This window comes from Tachypleus tridentatus, chromosome 13 (genome assembly GCF_004210375.1).
Source record: "Tachypleus tridentatus isolate NWPU-2018 chromosome 13, ASM421037v1, whole genome shotgun sequence".
In the NCBI taxonomy this organism is placed as follows: Eukaryota; Metazoa; Arthropoda; class Merostomata; order Xiphosura; family Limulidae; genus Tachypleus; species Tachypleus tridentatus.
In genome coordinates, this window is record NC_134837.1 from 271,462,004 (window position 1) to 271,479,122 (window position 17,119).

The 17,119-nt window shown below is 38.5% G+C and overlaps 6 non-coding genes across 6 annotated transcripts; all 6 read right to left on the reverse strand.

Annotated features, from left to right (window-relative positions):
• Positions 1 to 1,816: 1,816 nt before the first annotated feature.
• TRNAV-UAC (transfer RNA valine (anticodon UAC)) lies at positions 1,817 to 1,889 on the reverse strand. The gene has a single exon. It is a non-coding gene; the product is annotated as a tRNA-Val (tRNA).
• Positions 1,890 to 3,164: 1,275 nt separating this feature from the next.
• On the reverse strand, positions 3,165 to 3,237 carry TRNAV-UAC (transfer RNA valine (anticodon UAC)). Its single transcript has one exon. It is a non-coding gene; the product is annotated as a tRNA-Val (tRNA).
• A 1,280-nt stretch (positions 3,238 to 4,517) lies between these two features.
• TRNAV-UAC (transfer RNA valine (anticodon UAC)) lies at positions 4,518 to 4,590 on the reverse strand. Its single transcript has one exon. It is a non-coding gene; the product is annotated as a tRNA-Val (tRNA).
• Positions 4,591 to 6,446: 1,856 nt separating this feature from the next.
• Positions 6,447 to 6,519, reverse strand: TRNAV-UAC (transfer RNA valine (anticodon UAC)). Its single transcript has one exon. It is a non-coding gene; the product is annotated as a tRNA-Val (tRNA).
• A 7,446-nt stretch (positions 6,520 to 13,965) lies between these two features.
• Positions 13,966 to 14,038, reverse strand: TRNAV-UAC (transfer RNA valine (anticodon UAC)). The gene has a single exon. It is a non-coding gene; the product is annotated as a tRNA-Val (tRNA).
• A 1,862-nt stretch (positions 14,039 to 15,900) lies between these two features.
• Positions 15,901 to 15,973, reverse strand: TRNAV-UAC (transfer RNA valine (anticodon UAC)). The gene has a single exon. It is a non-coding gene; the product is annotated as a tRNA-Val (tRNA).
• Positions 15,974 to 17,119: the final 1,146 nt, after the last annotated feature.

The following is a 17,119-nucleotide window of genomic DNA, read 5'->3' on the forward strand; positions in this document are numbered from 1 at the left end:
ATCATTAACGTTTCAAATATCTCATTTCGCAAACTAAACAAACACAAATATAATGACAGCTTTACATATAACCGTAAATAAAATAACACTCTTCCTTGTCTACGAAAGCCAAAAGTAATTTCATAATGTGCTAACGTGTCTTCAAACGACATCATCGAGCCTACAGTATTCAACGTTTTCACCCCTCGCTCAATTGCCTTTAAACGTGCAATTTAATTTACTCGTTCTTTTCTCTTCTAGTAGAAACTGAACAGAAGAATTTCATAACTTTAATTTTTTTATCACAATTATTACACGAAAACGTAATAAGCGATTTAATACGTCTTTAAATCCTTCAATATGCTTATGGATTCCTGCGAAAAATATTTCATATTTCTTATCTTGCGACCAATTAGATGATCGCACTCTGGCTGATGTCTCGTTCTCGCACCCAACTTCTTCAAGGTGTTCAATACGACAAAGTTTCATGGTGACTCTCAAGCTCCTAAAATGATAATTTTGTAAAGGCGCTCTTGTTTTAACAGTACGTTGACAGTCGCGGGTTGTAGGATATCACATCGGTGGAAAACGTCTAATGTGCAGAAGAGGTCTCATCTGTTTTGAAAACACTCTCTTCAAAACCATCTACTCTTGATGACTAACGTCGTCTCTCAAGGTTATATATCGTTGTTCTCGTTGAAAATGACTTTACCAAAACATAGAATCTTGTTCAACAAAAACGTTTACAAGAACCAGCTGCACCTGGAAGCAGGAAACACTTCAGAATAATGTATATTCTGCTGTCGTGGCATCGTAATTTCCTCGTACCTATTTAATCTTCACTATATTCAAGTGAAAGAAATACAATTTTAAATAAGTACGTAAAACAGGAGATTCGATAACAACAATAAGATATTAAGCATCGCAAATAGCCTTTACTAAGTGAAGACATTCTGGAAAAATAAAGAAATCAGACAAAATTGATAAACAGAACAAGGAGTCTTCAAGAAAACAATGATCTCTATAGGCGGTCGCTTCTCTTCCCTGTAAGAGTGGCAAGACATGGCGTTTAGGACCTTTGAGTCGCTATCTGTGGTTCGTTTATTTCCAATTCCAATCAAATAACATGTATGCATTGTCAGACGTAGTGGAATTTACGATATTATCGCCAATTCCACCGATCGGTAAAAATAAAGTACATCAAACAGTCGGTGGTGAACGACTTTGAAGAATTGCCTTAACTCTTTTCCGTCACTAGTAAGTTGCAGATGATAACTCGCATATCCATGCAATAGTTCTAACCGCTATTTAAAACAAAAGGTTAAAGAACGAAACATATAGGTTGATTAGCTGTCACAGCTTGAATAGTTGTTCTCAACAAACACTGACGGAGTCGTGATCTTTAAACATTACCTGTACAACTAAGAAGGTACGTTACCTAAACTTAAAATAAGGTCGCGTGAATCGACATTTCAAACTCTTCACGCATTTGAAATAGAAAAAAAACATAGAGGAACCCTTTCCATGGAACAGGAGTTCTAAATTGCTGGTCAGATTCTTCGTCGAATGTTATATGATTACACGAAGGCCTATTGAAAACGTGAAATTTCGCAGCCGTGCACGCATTATATCCAAAACCAATAGCGATTCTTTTTCGGTTTATTAAACAACATTTATACGAATTTCGGAAGGTGGTTACAAGAAAAGGAAAAAAGTGTGTAAATCCTGTGACATCTCAGAACCGTCTCACGCTCTGACACTGAATTTATGATGAAAATTTCGTTCCACGTTCTTACCAACTGAATTAAAAGGAAACAAACGATTTAAATAATAAATATGTGCCTGCCAGGGTTCGAACCTGGGACCTTCCGCGTGTAAAGCGGATGTGATAACCACTACACCACAAGCACGTCACTTCCTGTTTTCTTCCTTTTACTGTTTTCAAAATTAATCATTAACGTTTCAAATATCTCATTTCGCAAACTAAACAAACACAAATATAATGACAGCTTTACATATAACCGTAAATAAAATAACACTCTTCCTTGTCTACGAAAGCCAAAAGTAATTTCATAATGTGCTAACGTGTCTTCAAACGACATCATCGAGCCTACACTATTCAACGTTTTCACCCCTCTCTCAATTGCCTTTATACGTGCAATTTAATTTACTCGTTCTTTTCTCTTTCTAGTAGAAACTGAACAGAAGAATTTCATAACTTTAATTTTTTTATCACAATTATTACACGAAAACGTAATAAGCGATTTAATACGTCTTTTAAATCCTTCAATATGCTTGTGGATTCCTGCGAAAAATATTTCATATTTCTTATCTTGCGACCAATTACATGATCGCACTCTGGCTGATGTCTCGTTCTCGCACCCAACTTCTTCAAGGTGTTCAATACGACAAAGTTTCATGGTGACTCTCAAGCTTATTCGTTTATTTGGTTCGTTTATTTCCAATTCCAATCAAAAAACATGTATGTATTGTCAGACGTAGTGGAATTTACGATATTATCGCCAATTCCACCGATCGGTAAAAATAAAGTACATCAAACAGTCGGTGGTGAACGACTTTGAAGAATTGCCTTAACTCTTTTCCGTCACTAGTAAGTTGCAGATGATAACTCGCATATCCATGCAATAGTTCTAACCGCTATTTAAAACAAAAGGTTAAAGAACGAAACATATAGGTTGATTAGCTGTCACAGCTTGAATAGTTGTTCTCAACAAACACTGACGGAGTCGTGATCTTTAAACATTACCTGTACAACTAAGAAGGTACGTTACCTAAACTTAAAATAAGGTCGCGTGAATCGACATTTCAAACTCTTCACGCATTTGAATTGGAAAAAAAAAACATAGAGGAACCCTTTCCATGGAACAGGAGTTCTAAATTGCTGGTCAGATTCTTCGTCGAATGTTATATGATTACACGATGGCATATTGAAAACGTGAAATTTCGCAGCCGTGCACGCATTATATCCAAAACCAATAGCGATTCTTTTTCGGTTTATTAAACAACATTTATACGAATTTCGGAAGGTGGTTACAAGAAAAGGAAAAAGTGTGTAAATCCTGTGACATCTCAGAACCGTCTCACGCTCTGACACTGAATTTATGATGAAAATTTCGTTCCACGTTCTTACCAACTGAATTAAAAGGAAACAAACGATTTAAATATGTGCCTGCCAGGGTTCGAACCTGGGACCTTCCGCGTGTAAAGCGGATGTGATAACCACTACACCACAAGCACGTCACTTCCTGTTTTCTTTCTTTTTACTGTTTTCAAAATAAATCATTAACGTTTCAAATATCTCATTTCGCAAACTAAACAAACACAAATATAATGACAGCTTTACATATAACCGTAAATAAAATAACACTCTTCCTTGTCTACGAAAGCCAAAAGTAATTTCATAATGTGCTAACGTGTCTTCAAACGACATCATCGAGCCTACACTATTCAACGTTTTCACCCCTCTCTCAATTGCCTTTATACGTGCAATTTAATTTACTCGTTCTTTTCTCTTTCTAGTAGAAACTGAACAGAAGAATTTCATAACTTTAATTTTTTTATCACAATTATTACACGAAAACGTAATAAGCGATTTAATACGTCTTTTAAATCCTTCAATATGCTTGTGGATTCCTGCGAAAAATATTTCATATTTCTTATCTTGCGACCAATTACATGATCGCACTCTGGCTGATGTCTCGTTCTCGCACCCAACTTCTTCAAGGTGTTCAATACGACAAAGTTTCATGGTGACTCTCAAGCTTATTCGTTTATTTGGTTCGTTTATTTCCAATTCCAATCAAATAACATGTATGCATTGTCAGACGTAGTGGAATTTACGATATTATCGCCAATTCCACCGATCGGTAAAAATAAAGTACATCAAACAGTCGGTGGTGAACGACTTTGAAGAATTGCCTTAACTCTTTTCCGTCACTAGTAAGTTGCAGACGATAACTCGCATATCCATGCAGTAGTTCTAACCGCTTTTAAAACAAAAGGTTAAAGAACGAAACATATAGGTTAATTAGCTGTCACAGCTTGAATAGTTGTTCTCAACAAACACTCACGGAGTCGTGATCTTTAAACATTACCTGTACAACTAAGAAGGTACGTTACCTAAACTTAAAATAAGGTCGCGTGAATCGACATTTCAAACTCTTCACGCATTTGAATTGGAAAAAAAAAACATAGAGAACCCTTTCCATGGAACAGGAGTTCTAAATTGCTGGTCAGATTCTTCGTCGAATGTTATATGATTACACGATGGCATATTGAAAACGTGAAATTTCGCAGTCGTGCACGATTATATCCAAAACCAATAGCGATTCTTTTTCGGTTTATTAAACAACATTTATACGAATTTCGGAAGGTGGTTACAAGAAAAGGAAAAAGTGTGTAAATCCTGTGACATCTCAGAACCGTCTCACGCTCTGACACTGAATTTATGATGAAAATTTCGTTCCACGTTCTTACCAACTGAATTAAAAGGAAACAAACGATTTAAATAATAAATATGTGCCTGCCAGGGTTCGAACCTGGGACCTTCCGCGTGTAAAGCGGATGTGATAACCACTACACCACAAGCACGTCACTTCCTGTTTTCTTCCTTTTTACTGTTTTCAAAATTAATCATTAACGTTTCAAATATCTCATTTCGCAAACTAAACAAACACAAATATAATGACAGCTTTACATATAACCGTAAATAAAATAACACTCTTCCTTGTCTACGAAAGCCAAAAGTAATTTCATAATGTGCTAACGTGTCTTCAAACGACATCATCGAGCCTACAGTATTCAACGTTTTCACCCCTCGCTCAATTGCCTTTAAACGTGCAATTTAATTTACTCGTTCTTTTCTCTTTCTAGTAGAAACTGAACAGAAGAATTTCATAACTTTAATTTTTTTATCACAATTATTACACGAAAACGTAATAAGCGATTTAATACGTCTTTTAAATCCTTCAATATGCTTATGGATTCCTGCGAAAAATATTTCATATTTCTTATCTTGCGACCAATTAGATGATCGCACTCTGGCTGATGTCTCGTTCTCGCACCCAACTTCTTCAAGGTGTTCAATACGACAAAGTTTCATGGTGACTCTCAAGCTCCTAAAATGATAATTTTGTAAAGGCGCTCTTGTTTTAACAGTACGTTGACAGTCGCGGGTTGTAGGATATCACATCGGTGGGAAAACGTCTAATGTGCAGAAGAGGTCTCATCTGTTTTGAAAACACTCTCTTCAAAAACCATCTACTCTTGGCGACTAACGTCGTCTCTCAAGGTTATATATCGTTGTTCTCGTTGAAAATGACTTTACCAAAACATAGAATCTTGTTCAAAAAAAACGTTTACCAGAACCAGCTGCACCTGGAAGCAGGAAACACTTCAGAATAATGTATATTCTGCTGTCGTGGCATCGTAATTTCCTCGTACCTATTTAATCTTCACTATATTCAAGTGAAAGAAATACAATTTTAAATAAGTACGTAAAACAGGAGATTCGATAACAACAATAAGATATTAAGCATCGCAAATAGCCTTTACTAAGTGAAGACATTCTGGAAAAATAAAGAAATCAGACAAAAATTGATAAACAGAACAAGGAGTCTTCAAGAAAACAATGATCTCTATAGGCGGTCGCTTCTCTTCCCTGTAAGAGTGGCAAGACATGGCGTTTAGGACCTTTGAGTCGCTATCTGTGGTTCGTTTATTTCCAATTCCAATCAAATAACATGTATGCATTGTCAGACGTAGTGGAATTTACGATATTATCGCCAATTCCACCGATCGGTAAAATAAAGTACATCAAACAGTCGGTGGTGAACGACTTTGAAGAATTGCCTTAACTCTTTTCCGTCACTAGTAAGTTGCAGATGATAACTCGCATATCCATGCAATAGTTCTAACCGCTATTTAAAACAAAAGGTTAAAGAACGAAACATATAGGTTGATTAGCTGTCACAGCTTGAATAGTTGTTCTCAACAAACACTGACGGAGTCGTGATCTTTAAACATTACCTGTACAACTAAGAAGGTACGTTACCTAAACTTAAAATAAGGTCGCGTGAATCGACATTTCAAACTCTTCACGCATTTGAATTGGAAAAAAAAAAACATAGAGGAACCCTTTCCATGGAACAGGAGTTCTAAATTGCTGGTCAGATTCTTCGTCGAATGTTATATGATTACACGATGGCATATTGAAAACGTGAAATTTCGCAGTCGTGCACGATTATATCCAAAACCAATAGCGATTCTTTTTCGGTTTATTAAACAACATTTATACGAATTTCGGAAGGTGGTTTCAAGAAAAGGAAAAAAGTGTGTAAATCCTGTGACATCTCAGAACCGTCTCACGCTCTGACACTGAATTTATGATGAAAATTTCGTTCCACGTTCTTACCAACTGAATTAAAAGGAAAGAAACGATTTAAATATGTGCCTGCCAGGGTTCGAACCTGGGACCTTCCGCGTGTAAAGCGGATGTGATAACCACTACACCACAAGCACGTCACTTCCTGTTTTCTTCCTTTTTACTGTTTTCAAAATTAATCATTAACGTTTCAAATATCTCATTTCGCAAACTAAACAAACACAAATATAATGACAGCTTTACATATAACCGTAAATAAAATAACACTCTTCCTTGTCTACGAAAGCCAAAAGTAATTTCATAATGTGCTAACGTGTCTTCAAACGACATCATCGAGCCTACAGTATTCAACGTTTTCACACCTCGCTCAATTGCCTTTAAACGTGCAATTTAATTTACTCGTTCTTTTCTCTTTCTGGTAGAAACTGAACAGAAGAATTTCATAACTTTAATTTTTTTATCACAATTATTACACGAAAACGTAATAAGCGATTTAATACGACTTTTAAATCTTTCAATATGCTTATGGATTCCTGCGAAAAATATTTCATATTTCTGATCTTGCGACCAATTAGATGATCGCACTCTGGCTGATGTCTCGTTCTCGCACCCAACTTCTTCAAGGTGTTCAATACGACAAAGTTTCATGGTGACTCTCAAGCTCCTAAAATGATAATTTTGTAAAGGCGCTCTTGTTTTAACAGTACGTTGACAGTCGCGGGTTGTAGGATATCACATCGGTGGAAAACGTCTAATGTGCAGAAGAGGTCTCATCTGTTTTGAAAACACTCTCTTCAAAAACCATCTACTCTTGGCGACTAACGTCGTCTCTCAAGGTTATATATCGTTGTTCTCGTTGAAAATGACTTTACCAAAACATAGAATCTTGTTCAACAAAAACGTTTACCAGAACCAGCTGCACCTGGAAGCAGGAAACACTTCAGAATAATGTATATTCTGCTGTCGTGGCATCGTAATTTCCTCGTACCTATTTAATCTTCACTATATTCAAGTGAAAGAAATACAATTTTAAATAAGTACGTAAAACAGGAGATTCGATAACAACAATAAGATATTAAGCATCGCAAATAGCCTTTACTAAGTGAAGACATTCTGGAAAAATAAAGAAATCAGACAAAAATTGATAAACAGAACAAGGAGTCTTCAAGAAAACAATGATCTCTATAGGCGGTCGCTTCTCTTCCCTGTAAGAGTGGCAAGACATGGCGTTTAGGACCTTTGAGTCGCTATCTGTGGTTCGTTTATTTCCAATTCCAATCAAATAACATGTATGCATTGTCAGACGTAGTGGAATTTACGATATTATCGCCAATTCCACCGATCGGTAAAAAATAAAGTACATCAAACAGTCGGTGGTGAACGACTTTGAAGAATTGCCTTAACTCTTTTCCGTCACTAGTAAGTTGCAGATGATAACTCGCATATCCATGCAATAGTTCTAACCGCTATTTAAAACAAAAGGTTAAAGAACGAAACATATAGGTTGATTAGCTGTCACAGCTTGAATAGTTGTTCTCAACAAACACTGACGGAGTCGTGATCTTTAAACATTACCTGTACAACTAAGAAGGTACGTTACCTAAACTTAAAATAAGGTCGCGTGAATCGACATTTCAAACTCTTCACGCATTTGAATTAGAAAAAAAAAAACATAGGAACCCTTTCCATGGAACAGGAGTTCTAAATTGCTGGTCAGATTCTTCGTCGAATGTTATATGATTACACGAAGGCCTATTGAAAACGTGAAATTTCGCAGCCGTGCACGCATTATATCCAAAACCAATAGCGATTCTTTTTCGGTTTATTAAACAACATTTATACGAATTTCGGAAGGTGGTTACAAGAAAAGGAAAAAAGTGTGTAAATCCTGTGACATCTCAGAACCGTCTCACGCTCTGACACTGAATTTATGATGAAAATTTCGTTCCACGTTCTTACCAACTGAATTAAAAGGAAACAAACGATTTAAATAATAAATATGTGCCTGCCAGGGTTCGAACCTGGGACCTTCCGCGTGTAAAGCGGATGTTTTTTTTTTTTTCTCTTTATTTATCCCACCTCAACGAGGGGGTATACACAGAAATACAACAAATAAAACACAAGTTAATGAATTAGCATGTAACAATAACTCTATAGATTACCATGCTGAAAATTACCACAAAGTTAATAAAATTAAGGAAAAAGAAATAAAAGAGGTAATTGGAACAGCAGGTAATCCAACAAACATTATAATGAACATTAACAAACAAGAAATCAATGGATCTTTCATTGGTAACAAAAATATAATGAAATAACAACTTATCTTAACAACGTACACAAGAAATAACCTTGGGCACCTTGGGTTACCAAGCTACCAACATAAGAATACACAGAATAAAAAACATTTAATGAGTTATGTAACAAAGATCTATGATAATGAAGATATATATGTCTCCGTACACGCACTTTAAACATGGAAATTAAATGAATGACGCGATTTCGTGCCAAAGAAACTGAACGAGCAGAACATATAACCTGACGTGCCAAACTTGTAATTAAACGGAATATGTTCCAGCATCTCCTGGGTAACGAAGGATGAGATCCCACTAAGAGGCATCTCCTCCATACCCAGTTTGATATGGGACATCCAAAATAAAATGCCAATAATTTATATACATATGACCACAAGGGCTGTACAAAGGACATTGGAAAAACAGATGGTCTATGGTTTCTGGCGCCTGGGAACAGAAAGTGCACAACCCTGTGGGATGTCTGTCCATATGTATCAGCTTGACATTTGTGGTAATCGCCCGCAACCAGAGTAAATAATCCACATCACAAACAAAAAAAAACCAACAAAAGAAGAATAAGCGTTTTTTTACGAATGCGTTTCCAGTCTCCAGGAGGAACAATATCCCCCAGTAGAATGGAGCAGGGAAGTTAGTAGCGAGTGAAAACTGTATATATCCCACCAGTTGCCGCAGAGATAAACCTTGAAAATGAACTCGATTATCGGGTGGTCCAGAAAATATAAATCCACAACACATGTGGACGACGGAAGAGGAGCCGGCTGGGTAGACAAAATCGGCAACCACTCCACAGGCAACGCCTCCTTGAGCATATGAAAATGTGAAAAAAATTGTGCGGGCATTGGCCAACGGGTCAGCGTCCGTACACATTTCAATCACTGCCCCCACCGGAAGAAAAGCATGGAGCACCTCGTACATTAAATGACGGACCTGAACCAAACCTGCGTTAATAAATTCAGGAAAATGAAATGTTCGGTGGCGAACATCAACAATAGCCGGATTGAAAAACAAAGGTTCATCAAAATTTGGGGAAAGAGGAGCTGGGACAATCCCTTTATCCCCAAGAAGAACCTTCCAGGCATGAAACATTTCCTGAATATAGAAAGGTAACGATTTCACAAAACGTGGCAAAATACGGCATTGAAGAATCCGAAAGCTGAAAGAGAGATTACCATAACAAGAAAAAAATCCAGAAAAAAGTTGTCGCAAGGTGGAAGGTCAAGAAGCATCCAAACAACGCTGCAACAACTTCAAACGGAATGCGAGTTTACGAGTGTTAACATCAACCAAGTTGATACCTCCACAATGATAACTCCGATTCAGAATACCGTATGCCACTTTATGTATACCTCCCCGCCAAATAAAATCCAGTATACATTTGCGAAATCTAGCCTCAAACTGTCTTGGCAACGGGAGTATATTCAACGGGTACCATAACACCGATGCCACCAAGGAGTTCACCACAAGAGATTTACCCTTTAGCGACAAAGAACGAAATCGCCACGACACCAAGACACGAGATACCCTGCGCAATACACCCTGCCACGTATCTTGCAGCATCACATCGAAATTAGAGTGGAAAACTATTCCCAAAATCCGAATAGGATCCTGGGAAATTCTCAACTCACCAAGGACGAAGTCTGCAGAAGAGGCCAAACACCCAACCCACAAACCCTGACTCTTGGTCCAGTTGATCTTCCCACCAGTAGCTTTGCCAAAAGTTCGGCAGACATCCAACACATGCGGCAAAGATTCGGCGTCTCGTAAGGTTAAGGTGGTATCATCAGCATGCTGATAAGTAAGTGAAGGCGTGGTGAGTAGCACATCACCACCAATACCAGTAATATGTACATTATGGACTAACATATTTCGTAACGGTTCGACACTGAGAACGTAAAGTAGAGCAGACATTGGGCATCCTTGACGAATACCCCGAGTAATAGCAAAATCATTAGTGAGAAATCCATTAAACTTTACACAACTAGAAATAGAAGTATAGCAAAGACGAACCCAATGAACAAAAGTAGAACCAAAACCCATACGCAGAAGAAGTTGAAATAGATAGTCATAGGCCACCCGATCAAAAGCTTGCATCTGATCGAGCTTCAAAAAGATTCCACCCTGGCCGGTACGTGCTAAAGATTGCAATAGCAAAACGAGTGTTAATGGAGTATCAGCAACGTCCCGTCCAGGTATACACCCGGATTGGTCATCTGAAACTAAACTGGAGATCACAGACGAAAGGCGACGAGCCAGCACTTTGGCCAAAAGCTTATAGTCAGTACAAAGCAATGTCAAAGGCCGGCTGTTAGCCGCCAACCGTCGATCCCCTTTTCGGGATAGGAACAATTACCCCAGAACACATTGTACGGAGCAACTGTGGAGAGTGGAACAGTTGAGACAAGACAGATAAAAGTCGTCAACAAAAGAGGTAGAAAATATTTGAAAAATTCGGAGGTAAAACCATCCAAACCAGGAGATTTGCCCAGCGGTAAACTGTCTAAAGCAGCGATAACTTCCGGAACCGTGAATGGAGCATCACAAATATTAGCTTGTTCACTGGAAAGAGTTCGATCAACAAATGAGAGAACTAAATCTATGTCTGCCTGCAGAACGATATCCTTAGAGTACAGTGCGGAATAATACTGATGTAAAACAGCAGCGATATCTTCCACACCGGACACCTCCACACCCCTATCAGTGAGCATGGATCGAAACTCAATTCTGCTTTGACGGACCTTTTCCATACGAAGAAAGTAAGACGTAGATCTCTCACCCTCCTCAAACCAACGAATATGAGATCGAATCCTCGCCCCTCTATGGTATCGTGATCCAAAGTCTCCAATGCATCTTCAAGTTCATACAATTTGACCTTAGATCTACCAGGGAAACGGGACAGTTTTCGAAGCTCACGATTGATGGACGACTCAAGCTGACATTTGCGAGAACGGGATGCCCGCGCACGAAGAATCGAATAACGCTCGGTAAGTAAACGGAACGCGCATTTCAATTGTTCATACCACTTAATTTTATCAGTCCCATAAACTGACCAACTACGACTTCTGGCGATCAACAGCTTAATGGCTTTCACATATTCGGCATCCCTCAATAACTGGTTATTGAAGTGCCAGAAATTAGGACCTCTGACAATTGGTCGCAGAGTAAGGTCGAAGCCCAATAAAGCGTGATCTGTAGCAGGAAACCACAACGTACGGAAACGTTGGACAGTCCCCTGCAAGGTAGAAGAAAGCAAAACCCTGTCAATACGAGACGACATCATCTCACCATTAACAAAACGCTTCCATGTGAAACCAGGTGTAGTCGGCGATATGAGTGAATGCGCATCAAGCAAATCAAACCTATTAAGAAACTGGACAAAAGCCGAACGGCTGGCGTCACGGTAGAAACGGACCGGAAATCGATCGCGTGCCACATCCACCACACAATTAAAATCTCCCACAACAAGCAATCCCGTGCAACCATCCAAACAATACTCCAAGTTTTGGAAAAATTCCCGTCGCTCGGAGATATCGCGAGGAGCGTACACAGATGATAACAGATAAGACAAAGACTCGAAACTGAATTTGACTGTCAGAACCCTACCCACCCCATCAGAAAAACGAATGTAACATTATCACACAAAACTGCTGTACCAAGATGGCAACCCTTGTCGGCCAGAAGTAGAATTATTAAAAAAACTACACCTGGCCAAAATTTCAGAACGACATCATGAAAATCATCAGTAAAAAACGTTTCCTGTAAACAAACAACATCAAAATTAGTAACAAAGTAATCCAGATAATAAGCCAGCTTACTAACATTACGCAACCCATTACAATTCAAAACTCCCACCCTTAGTAAATGTACCATGCTAAAGAGAAAGTAAAGGTACAAGAATTGAAAGGAAACTGTCACAAACACAAAATAACAAGAATAAATGTAAAGATCTAAGCAAATATGCACAAAGTTCAAATAACAATAAATGACAGTCTTACACGAACTGAAACAAACAAACTGTCACAAAAAAACACATTTAAGGCTGCGACACCGCCTTCGCCTTCGCCCGAGATATCCGTAGTATTGGCACGTCCGACACCCGTTTTCGTCCACTGCCCTTCTTAGAAGTGTCACCAGGAGACATTGCCACCACACTAGCATACCTCCAACGACGAGGAAGAGGCACCTCCACATCGCCGGCGGTACTCACACCACTAACCGGAAGTGGCGGGAAGTGACGATCAAAATTGCGACTTGCAGCAGGGGGTGACTACTTGCCCGTTCCCTGGCCCCACCAGAAACCGTCGATCGTCGGGCAGAAACATCGTCCACCACCCGATGGGTAGCTGCAGCCTTCTTTGAAAGGGGAACCTCCGAATCAACGCGTGGACAAACAGAAATGGTGTCAACATCATGAGGCACTGCACGAGAGGGAGCAGCCGTGTCTACTTCAGCGGCGTCACAAGAAGTAGTAGGCGTGGCCACTTCAGCGTCGTCACTAGAGGAAGTTCGAGGAACAACAAGCTTGGGACAACGTTGACGGACGTGTCCCTGCATATGACAATGTCGGCATATAAACTGGGGCAATCGCGATATAGATGATCCGCCCCAAACATAAATTACATACTTTTGACTGGCGATCATGCTTCACTTTTACCAATACCGCCTTGCCCAAAGGATCAAAACTTTTACTACGTACGGCAAAGAGATACACTTCTCACTAAAACACACACGAACATGGCGTATACCTAAGTATATGCCCTGGTCCCTCTTCCACACAATAGGGCTTTTCACCTCACAATCATAATCTTTAAGTTTATTTAGAATAATATCATCGTCGATATATTCGGGTACGTCCATAAATGACACAGTAATAGTACGTTTAGTGACACCATTAGCCGAACAGTGCACACCATTTACAGTTAGACCAGCATCTATAGCCAGGTCCACATCGTCGGGAAGAACAAAAGTTACCTCATATCCACCCGGGCGAGGAACTACAGCAGTGACCGAAGCAGCACCAAACGTAGAAATAACAGAATGGATAACGTCCCCATGGCTTGAAGTTGTCGTTTCCACAAAACTGTACGACGCATAACTTCCATGACCTTCTTGGTTGATGAAGACATCGTCAAACAACTTGGAAAAATAAAATCTAGCAAAAAAAAAACTACACGCTCACTAGGCTTAGCTGTTAAATTTACACTAAGGCAATGAGGAGCTCGAAAAACACGTCTGTACTCGTTGACGAGAACCGGCGCTGTCCAACAAATAATATGTGCATGCCAGGGATCGAAACTGGGACCTTCCGCGTGTAAAGCGGATGTGATAACCACTACACCACAAGCACGTCACTTCCTGTTTTCTTCCTTTTTACTGTTTTCAAAATTAATCATTAACGTTTCAAATATCTCATTTCGTAAACTAAACAAACACAAATATAATGACAGCTTTACATATAACCGTAAATAAAATAACACTCTTCCTTGTCTACGAAAGCCAAAAGTAATTTCATAATGTGCTAACGTGTCTTCAAACGACATCATCGAGCCTACGGTATTCAACGTTTTCACCCCTCGCTCAATTGCCTTTAAACGTGTAATTTAATTTACTCATTCTTTTCTCTTTCTAGAAGAAACTGAACAGAAGAATTTCATAACTTTAATTTTTTATCACAATTATTACACGAAAACGTAATAAGCGATTTAATACGTCTTTTAAATCCTTCAATATGCTTATGGATTCCTGCGAAAAATATTTCATATTTCTTATCTTGCGACCAATTAGATGATCGCACTCTGGCTGATGTCTCGTTCTCGCACACAACTTCTTCAAGGTGTTCAATACGACAAAGTTTCATGGTGACTCTCAAGCTCTAAAATGATAATTTTGTAAAGGCGCTCTTGTTTTAACAGTACGTTGACAGTCGCGGGTTGTAGGATATCACATCGGTGGGAAAACGTCTAATGTGCAGAAGAGGTCTCATCTGTTTTGAAAACACTCTCTTCAAAAACCATCTACTCTTGGCGACTAACGTCGTCTCTCAAGGTTATATATCGTTGTTCTCGTTGAAAATGACTTTACCAAAACATAGAATCTTGTTCAACAAAAACGTTTACAAGAACCAGCTGCACCTGGAAGCAGGAAACACTTCAGAATAATGTATATTCTGCTGTCGTGGCATCGTAATTTCCTCGTACCTATTTAATCTTCACTATATTCAAGTGAAAGAAATACAATTTTTAAATAAGTACGTAAAACAGGAGATTCGATAACAACAATAAGATATTAAGCATCGCAAATAGCCTTTACTAAGTGAAGACATTCTGGAAAAATAAAGAAATCAGACAAAATTGATAAACAGAACAAGGAGTCTTCAAGAAAACAATGATCTCTATAGGCGGTCGCTTCTCTTCCCTGTAAGAGTGGCAAGACATGGCGTTTAGGACCTTTGAGTCGCTATCTGTGGTTCGTTTATTTCCAATTCCAATCAAATAACATGTATGCATTGTCAGACGTAGTGGAATTTACGATATTATCGCCAATTCCACCGATCGGTAAAAATAAAGTACATCAAACAGTCGGTGGTGAACGACTTTGAAGAATTGCCTTAACTCTTTTCCGTCACTAGTAAGTTGCAGATGATAACTCGCATATCCATGCAATAGTTCTAACCGCTATTTAAAACAAAAGGTTAAAGAACGAAACATATAGGTTGATTAGCTGTCACAGCTTGAATAGTTGTTCTCAACAAACACTGACGGAGTCGTGATCTTTAAACATTACCTGTACAACTAAGAAGGTACGTTACCTAAACTTAAAATAAGGTCGCGTGAATCGACATTTCAAACTCTTCACGCATTTGAAATAGAAAAAAAACTCATAAAGGAACCCTTTCCATGGAACAGGAGTTCTAAATTGCTGGTCAGATTCTTCGTCGAATGTTATATGATTACACGAAGGCCTATTGAAAACGTGAAATTTCGCAGCCGTGCACGCATTATATCCAAAACCAATAGCGATTCTTTTTCGGTTTATTAAACAACATTTATACGAATTTCGGAAGGTGGTTACAAGAAAAGGAAAAAAGTGTGTAAATCCTGTGACATCTCAGAACCGTCTCACGCTCTGACACTGAATTTATGATGAAAATTTCGTTCCACGTTCTTACCAACTGAATTAAAAGGAAACAAACGATTTAAATAATAAATATGTGCCTGCCAGGGTTCGAACCTGGGACCTTCCGCGTGTAAAGCGGATGTGATAACCACTACACCACAAGCACGTCACTTCCTGTTTTCTTCCTTTTTTACTGTTTTCAAAATTAATCATTAACGTTTCAAATATCTCATTTCGCAAACTAAACAAACACAAATATAATGACAGCTTTACATATAACCGTAAATAAAATAACACTCTTCCTTGTCTACGAAAGCCAAAAGTAATTTCATAATGTGCTAACGTGTCTTCAAACGACGTCATCGAGCCTACGGTATTCAACGTTTTCACCCCTCGCTCAATTGCCTTTAAACGTGTAATTTAATTTACTCATTCTTTTCTCTTTCTAGAAGAAACTGAACAGAAGAATTTCATAACTTTAATTTTTTATCACAATTATTACACGAAAACGTAATAAGCGATTTAATACGTCTTTTAAATCCTTCAATATGCTTATGGATTCCTGCGAAAAATATTTCATATTTCTTATCTTGCGACCAATTACATGATCGCACTCTGGCTGATGTCTCGTTCTCGCACACAACTTCTTCAAGGTGTTCAATACGACAAAGTTTCATGGTGACTCTCAAGCTCCTAAAATGATAATTTTGTAAAGGCGCTCTTCTTTTAACAGTACGTTGACAGTCGCGAGTTGTAGGATATCACAACGGTGGGAAAACGTCTAATGTGCAGAAGAGGTCTCATCTGTTTTGAAAACACTCTCTTCAAAAACCATCTACTCTTGGCGACTAACGTCGTCTCTCAAGGTTATATATCGTTGTTCTCGTTGAAAATGACTTTACCAAAACATAGAATCTTGATCAACAAAAACGTTTACAAGAACCAGCTGCACCTGGAAGCAGGAAACACTTCAGAATAATGTATATTCTGCTGTCGTGGCATCGTAATTTCCTCGTACCTATTTAATCTTCACTATATTCAAGTGAAAGAAATACAATTTTAAATAAGTACGTAAAACAGGAGATTCGATAACAACAATAAGATATTAAGCATCGCAAATAGCCTTTACTAAGTGAAGACATTCTGGAAAAATAAAGAAATCAGACAAAAATTGATAAACAGAACAAGGAGTCTTCAAGAAAACAATGATCTCTATAGGCGGTCGCTTCTCTTCCCTGTAAGAGTGGCAAGACATGGCGTTTAGGACCTTTGAGTCGCTATCTGTGGTTCGTTTATTTCCAATTCCAATCAA